Here is an 8,726-nt window from a genome sequence, read left to right on the forward strand (position 1 = left end):
CTGGCCGTGGCTTCCCGCCGCCCCCATTGGCCCGGGATGGCGAACTGCGGCCAGTGGGGGCCGCGATCGGCCGAACCTGCCCCATCAGCAGGTAAATAAACTGGCCCGGCCTGCCAGGGTACTTACCCTGGCGCGCCGCGTGCCAAACATTGCCGACCCCTGGCCTAAAGACTCAAACAGCAGAAGGTAAATAAAAACCCACCAAATTATTTTACATCTCATGATTTTTAAAGCCAATCTCTTGAGTTTGGATGAGCGTGAGTCATGTTTTTTGAACATTTATGGTGGGCTAGAGTGCAACTTTTTTTGGTCCCAGCTTTTGTTTGTTCAGTTCAGCACTTAGGTACTACACACACTGGTTTACTTGAGAATGCAGCCAGTCATAAAATCTAGGAAGATGGCAGGTTACTGGGGTAACTTTGTGTCAGAGAAGAGTGGTAGCCATCATTAGCGCTGTAGTTCCTGTCCTGACTCTATAAAAGTTGAGACTTTGCAGGAAGGTTAGCCATTCCCCCTCCCGCCTTATGAAAGTCCTACACAGCTGAGTTTTTACAGCTCTCCCTGCAACAGCTCCTCATTTGAATCTTCTTTGGGGGAAAAGGAGTTGCCCTCACAGTTTGGGACACAGATTTAGATACACTTATGATCCACATCTTTGCCCTTTGTTTGATAAAATGGCAAAATAATTAACTAATCTTACATTGAAGGATATCATTAGCATCACTGAAACAAATGAGCAATTTACACCTCAGAGCTATTGTTTCAGGTTCTGAGTCTGCATGGATTTCTGGCTGAATTATGCTGCTGTGTGTTTGGGCCCCTCCCCCCCCTCCACCACCACTGTAGTAGCTAAAGACAAAAACAAACAAACCACACCCTACCCCAGGCTCTGGAGAACCTTTGACACATCTGTCCATCTCACCCCTACTACTCCTTCAAACCCTTTGATGGGCATGAATGGGAAGTGCAGCATTAATTCTTATTATAGTCTTGCTGAACTCTGCTTCAAATCAGGGAAACCTTAAGTGAGCTGGGGGTTACCTAATGACAATTTGAGAATGGCCTTGTTTCCCAATAAAGAAAACCCCACTGTAGAAGTGACACAGCACATTGCTACCATTTCATTAATGGAACAGTGAAGGGGGTGTGAGGGAAGAAGTTAAGAGATGTTGGTAGCCCATTTATTTCTACAAACAAACCAAGCTTAGGAGGTTTCCAGCCCCTTTACATTGCTTTTACTATTTGACAATTAGTCAGTAGAGACTGGCAACATCTGCCAGAAGGTAAGTAGGTCCCCTACTGTGCATCATGTTGCTAAGACTCCAGTTCCACAGCCTACCCAGGGACATTTGTAGCTGGACAAAAAGGAGGGGGTGAGTTACTCCTTATAGCAAAACTGATCTGCTCTGAATTAATTAGTTTCACACACTGTTGGAGTTGACTCAGGCAAACCATAGGCTAGAGGTGGTGGGACTGGACCCCAAGCCAATGCCAGAGAGCAGAAGTTGATCTGAACTTTTTGAGCCCAGCTGGGGGTGGGGGGGGGGGGGAAGCCTGTTCTGTAGGGGTGGGAGAGTGAAAGGTTTCTCTTCTCTCCCCTTTTCAAAGTGGTTCGTTCTTCAGGGCAGTAAAATAAAGAGGCAGACCATGTGTGTCTGCTCTAGCCACCTTTGGGTGTTGCTAGTTTCTGAACCTGGGCTTAGCAAAACAGTCTCAAGGAGTTGCATCCTGAGTGGAGTGGTGGTATGTGGTAAGACAAAGGGGAAAGATTCCACACTCATAACCCTAGAACCTCAGCAATGGTAACAGGAAGTTGTTTTGGGATTATTTAAATAAAAGGTGCTGGGAGCAGCAGTTATCTGGAGACATCCAGACATGCTGGTGGAGTTTTCTTCTGGGTTTACACCAGAAGTACAATATTAGAATCATAGACTTTAAGGTCAGAAGGGACCATTATGATCATCTAGTCTGACGTCTTGCACAACACAGGCCACAGAATCTCACCCACCCACTCCTGTATCAAACCTATGTCTGAGCCATTAAAGTCCTCAAATCATGGTTTAAAGACTTCAAGGTGTAGAGAATCTTCCAGCAAGTGACCCGTGACTTCAGTGAGTTACACCCATTTAATTCAGAAGAGATTCAGATCCAGGTTTTCCTGGACACCTTTCCAGTCACCTGAACTCAAATTTGAATGTGTGGAGACGTTTTAAAAAAATAAATAAAAATAAAAATTAAAAAAGCCTTCCAAGTTGTACAGAGTCAGAGAGCATTAGAGATTTAATAAGAGTTTTATTAAAATAAGCTTGTAGGGAAGTAGAGCATGTTAAACTTACTTTGCATTTAAAAATCTGAATCCATAACACCAAGTATACACTAAGAAATTGTTTTCACTTGTTAATCTTGTCCAGAGGAGGCAGCTTGGATGAGGATAGTCCAGACACACAGTTCTTCCTGGAGGTTGGGATCTACCATTCAGCTCTCCACAAAGCCTATTACAAAAAGAATAGTGAGAAGTAAAGTTCTTGGAGGAAGACTGCTCATTTGCCAACAACTTCGTTAGACACAGTTAAGCCCTCCAGTTTGATACAGGATGACTGCACCCCATTCTTACAGTAGCCAGAATGGTCAGAAATACCATGGAGTTGAATGAACAGGTTCCATGCACTATTAGGCTTCCTACATGCCATTACCAAGGAGCCTTAGGCTCCAGATGCTAAAAGCTCACTTGGGGAGACTAGAGAGGCAGTTCAGAAAAGGCTGCTCATGTCACCAGCAGATCCATCATGTGAGTCATGTCAAGGACAGCGTGTCTGGTATAGGAGCTAGGTTGCCCCTCCTAGAGGGAAGGCAGGTCAAGCCATGTGGATTGCTGAAGGGGTGGCATCTTCAGATATCTAGATCAAAGATTAGGGTAAACTCATGGACAAGGAAGCCACTAACAGGTACGTACAGCTTAAGCCATGTTATTCTGCATTTGTTCTTCAATAGTGGGTAACATTTCCATTCCTCTATTGAAGATGGATTTTAACCAAAGTTTTACCAAGGATACAGAAATACAAGTTCTTAAAGCCATCTCCACCACCAGGCAGGGGAAACAGGTAGATTTTAAGTAGACTATCCTCACTTGTATTACCAGAGTTAATAAGGGTGCATTTAAAGCACATGGCACAGTAGTCAAACAGGGATCCAGGGAGACACTTTAGTCCTGTATAATATAGAAACATTTAAGGGGCAGCCAGATAGAGACTTTGGGGATTCATTTATTAGGGGCACAATACAGTTTTATTGTGCAGCTGACTAGGGAGCAGAGTCATCAGGTATAGCATCAACAAGATATGGTCTTCCCATGTTCTAGTTTGGTTGTAAGTTACTTGGGTACTGTCAAGAGCATGCCCACACATATCAGAAGGGCTTGACAAACCACTTCTCCCCCACCAATGACCTAGTCCTTTATTGGACCTAGAATGAGACACAATATGATCAGTGCTCATTTATGGACATTTATTCTCAGACAATACCAGAGTGCTCTTAAGAGAGGTATCCAAGGGATTAGGGCATGTGGTTTAGATGTCCAAAAGTGACATATCTAGTCTCATACTTTGTACAGCTTCTAGCACAGTAGGATCCACCCAGATTCTGAATGGGGCTTCTTGGTGCTACCTGAATACAAATGGTGAAAGCATCCTACCAGGCAGCAGACTGATTTAATAAGGTCAAGCAACTTGCAAGGAGACTCATCTCACTTGATGAGCACTACTGTTATAGTCTTATAACTAGCAACAGATGTATGACAGTCATGTTAGTTTCTGGTGGTATGGATAACTGGTTAGACACTCTGTAATACGTCAAGAAACATTAAAAGACCCATATTGTTCTTACTAGCAGAGAGTCTTGGTTACAGCTGACCCATGCCAGGTCCTTGCTGCTGTGGAGCTGGCAGTACACCAAGTCCTTGCTGCCCCAGCAGCCTGTTCTCTTGTACTTCCTGTATGTGTCTGTGGATTTCATGGATCTTCTCAGTTAGCAGATGGTGGTATTCCTCCTGATTTTAGGGAACAGGAGAGAAAGGAAAAAACCTATAGATTAGACAGATTGCATAAAGAACCCCCTACCAATATGCTGTGCATGTGCAGAAGCTGTCCCAATCCTAAATTATGCAATGAAGGAGAGTCAAGGTCAGATACTATACTGATTCCCTGCAAATGCAACACCACCACCACCACAAATAAGAAGCTTTTTTGTTGAGGTATAAGAATTAGGTTTCAACATCCATTCTTTATTGCATGCGAGGAAAGCAGACATTGAAGTATGGCACTATGGGAAGAGAGTTTCCTTGCTGTGAACATATGCAAATACTAAGCGAGAAGGACACATGCTTTCCACTCACTTCCCCATTCCCTTAAAAAACAAAAAACAAACAAACAAACAAACAAAACACAGCTTGTGACATACTAGCTTGCATTTTGTGGACCTTCTGGTCATTCACGGCTCTCAGGACAGCTCTATTTCAGATTGGTCTCAAGCCACAGGGTTTAAGGAACGCTGGAAGCCATTTTTCTACACTTTTTTTGGTCAGAGTTCTCCCTTGTTGCTATCACCAGTTCAAGGGCACTGGGATGGTAATTGAGGTTTTTTGCTATGTCACCTTGACGGTATTGAGCAGGCCTAAGTAAGAGTGCTGGCAGCCTCATCTAACTAGGACTCTAATTAGGGCTGGATCAGTGGAGGAAGACTTGGCACAAGCCTAAGCGGTCACCAATACAGTAAGATTTGTGTTTGGTCTGTATTATCTGGAGTACTGGTAGCAGAGATAACGCCACTTACCCTGCTGTTTGCTTGGTCATATGACTCCCCTTCTACCCTCCGAGCAAATGACACCAGCCTCTCTGTGCGCTCATCTCCTAATACGGCAGGATCAGGATTGGGATAAATCATTTGGACTCTAAACAGGAAGACACCCATGCAACAGATGAATCAGTTTCGTCTAACTGAAAGATTGCTTCTCAGTCAGTGATGGGCTTTTGGTTTTTGTTTCAGGAATCTCAGGAAAGTAATTCTAAGAGGACACTTCGGGGGGCGGGGAGGGGCGAGCTTTGACTGACAACCATGTATCTAGTCTCACCCCATCCCAACGTGTCATGCAGCATATAAAAAGGTGAAAGACCAGGAAAGCGTTTTATCATACTGAGACAAACTCAGTAGCTCCAAGGAAGTAATGAGGCAGTCCCTTATTGGTAAAGAGCAGAGCTCACTAGGCTCGGATCTCAATTGGAGATCTTTGCTTTACTGTAATATGAAGACAGTTTCCTTGGTTATAAGTTAATATTGCATAGAACCCAAGTATTTCCAGTCTATGGTCTTCACTCCCCTAAAAACCAATCAACACACCCACTACACCCACACATTACTGAAGCCTAGAGGTCCCTTCTTTTTACTTTTCAGCAAGCCACTTGGAGCATCAGCCACCATCTGCCTTTTTTTGGCAAGGGTAGAAGAGGGCAGTGAAGAGAGGCAGAGAAGGGATTTCATGTGAAATCCCATGTTCTTTGATATAGGGCAATGGACATCTGAAATTTTTGCTTCTTAATTCAGAAGCCCTTCCCTCTTCTTGGAGGGAGAGAAGTCCATTTTGACACCAGATACCTACATCCTCTGTACAACATGCTCACGCTGTGCCAGACTCACTGATTCTTGCCACTGGTTATTCCTGCCAGTGCTGGAGGATTGTGGTGCTCTTGGCAAAGGACCTAGGTTGGCAACAGCTGCCATTTCACCCATCACTGGGCTTAAAAATAAGAATGGGGAGGGGGAGAGAAGAGATTGTTAAGATCTTAACTGTAACTCCAAGTCTTAGGTAGCAGCTTTCATCTTAACACCTTTTGCAATGGGCTTCTAGACCAGAGCACATGGGGATCATTGGTGCACAGGGGTGCCAAGCAGGACAAAAAGCCTAAAGTTTATTGGCAAGCCACACCTCCATGGCATATCCCCCCCCCCCCCAAATGTTCTGCTTGGGCAGGGCTAGGAGATGCCCTGTGACCTCGCTCAAGAGCACAGATTTACACATGTATATTCTGCTGCATGAACCCAAAACAAGTCCCTATCATCTTCTATGCCACCTGTCCATTGAGGCAGCAGCGGTGCCCAGGAAGAGCCAGTGAGAATGGAGCCCTGAAGAGACCTGTATGCAGCCAGGGAGCCACTCAGAGGAGGTTGCCCAGAAGCTGTTCAGTTCTGCACAGACTTCCCCAGGACAGTCCCTGAAGTGACACTGCAGTGATATGTGTCTGCAGCTCACTATTTAAGGGATATTTGAGCTACATACCACCTGCCTTGGGTTTGTGCCAGGGAGGGAAGACCATGGCTCTAACATACCGAGGAGGTGGCTGTACCCAAGTCTGAGGCAACACCTTCATTTAGCCCAGGAAGCAAATCCCATCACCGCCAGTGAGACATACAAGGAATTTGGGTCAGCAGAACTCTGCCAAACAGAAGTATGGCCAGGACAACTCCAGGAATAACAGCCACCTGTTTTTGAGAGATGCGCTAGGGATTTAATGGCCATGAGCACTATTAAAGGACCGCACCTCCAGAAGGCCCCTAGCACCAGAGGAAGCGTGCCCCCAACAGGAACAACTCACTCCACTGCATGCAGCAGTTTGGTATTCCCTGGAAGCCTGTCCAAGCATCGACAAAGATCACCACTCGGCATGGTCTGTCTGTAGACAGAGCTATATGAACTTGTCCAGAGGATTCTGAGTTTGAAGTCCAGGCATAGAATTGGAAGACAGAAGCCTGTGTAGCTGCACCATGAGTGTCTTCACATCCAAGGACAGATGCTCAATTCTTAGTTTGAAGAGGGGATAGGTTGATCAATATTGGGTACAACTTTTCCAATTTGGGATTTTTTTAAAAAAAATCTATGTCTGGGGCAAGGCGGGGGAGGGGGAGAGAAGGGAATTTAAGGAAGAACAGTTTTTTTCATGTAGACAAGACATGTGAATTAGGAGACAAGAACTTACTTGTCAAAGTTTATACCCAAAGGAAACACAGATTCAGGAGGGAGACTGGGGCGTGGAACCTCTACACCTGCATTCACTCTCAGAGTGTTGGGATCTAGAGATCAAGAAAAAAAATTGCTGCATCTTGACCAATAGTTTGCCACCCTTTTACTGGGCTTTGCACAGTTATTTTAAAGAAACTATCCATTTAGAAAACCAATTTAATATCTGGGAAGTGAAGATCCTTTACAACTTATCTTGGAAGAGTGATGAGAGGAGAGAAAACAGTGCTTACTTGGAGTTGTTCTGAAGAGCAGACCAGCCACTGGGGTAGATCTCTTGTTATCACAAGAAACCCTTCCTAGATCACTGCCAGGAAGGACCATGGCTGGTTTCAACAAGCCATTTGTTGAATTAGCAAAGAATAAAGGCAAAGCCTTGGCTGGATGCTCCCCCAGCAGGCAGTAACCTCCTTCAGCTTCTCCTAGTTCTTGCCGCTAGTAGCAGCATAGCAGACAACGACTAGTGAATGTTCACAAACTGGGTAATTCAGGAAGGCAGATTATCAGATTTGAGCAGCAAGATTCAGACAATTCCTTAACCAAAGGAAACTGTAGGTAAGTATTTCAGGAACTAAAGTGGTACTGTTGGAAGATGTTCTAGTCTGGAAGACAGCCACAAATCCAGTTGCATTTCTTTTCCAGCATTTAGACTAAAGATTTAGGTCACTAGAACATGAGACACATTGACAATACACTGTCTGCTGGAATGTGACCTTACTTTGTGGATTCCTGGGAGATGGCCCCTGGAGAGATTGTTCTGGCCGCTGACCATTTGCTTGAGGCCAAGGTAATCCCTCCATCTTGAGATGCCTGGCCAAGATGTTTTGTAGGTCTGGAGAGAGCTGGTGTCAATCAAATAGTCGTTTGTACTCCAGACTCTACAAAGAGAATTTCCAAGTTCTACCTCAGCTCTCTTCCGGCACTGTTGGATGGAAACATCAGTAACTAACAAGGCGGGGGGGGGGGGGGGGGGTAAGAGAGAGAGAGAGAGACTGTGCACAAGACTAGATGTCTGGTTTTAGGCATGCACTCTCCTCCCACGTGGCCACAAGAACATGGCCTGATCTTCATTCTATCCCAACCCCTCTCCACATGGCTGTCCTATTTTCCTCTCATAGGAGAGGGAGATTGGAATCTGCCCAGGAACACTGTTCTGTGAAGCCTGCCCCCCCCACCCCCCCTTCATTCCACTGGAACTGCCAGAGATAAATTTTACACTAAACATCCTTCCAAACTGGATGTACTGTATGAAGCAGTGTATGACAAGGAGTGCAACGTCATTTTATATTTACCCTTCAACAGTATGACGAAAGAGAAATTCTTATCTTTAGAGGAATCTAACATGTCAGTTTGAGGACATGCGACCTGCTTGGTGTTATTTATATTGTGGTAGCACCTAGAGACCCTCCAACAAATATCAGGGTCCCATGGTGCTTGACACGAAGAAAACGGTTCCTGCTCTAGAAAGCTTATAGTTTAAACAAATGAGATCAATAATTGTAGAAATGTAGCCTAGGACTGGAAGGGACCTCATGGCCATCCCTGACAGGGGTTTGTCTAACCTGTTTTTAAAAACCTCCGGTGACAGGCAGGTTGTGGAATCTAGGTAGTTTGTGCAGGGCTTAACCACCCTTCAATTAGGAAAATTTTCCTAATGTCT

Source organism: Emys orbicularis, chromosome 1 (assembly GCF_028017835.1).
Source record: "Emys orbicularis isolate rEmyOrb1 chromosome 1, rEmyOrb1.hap1, whole genome shotgun sequence".
Lineage (NCBI taxonomy): Eukaryota > Metazoa > Chordata > Testudines > Emydidae > Emys > Emys orbicularis.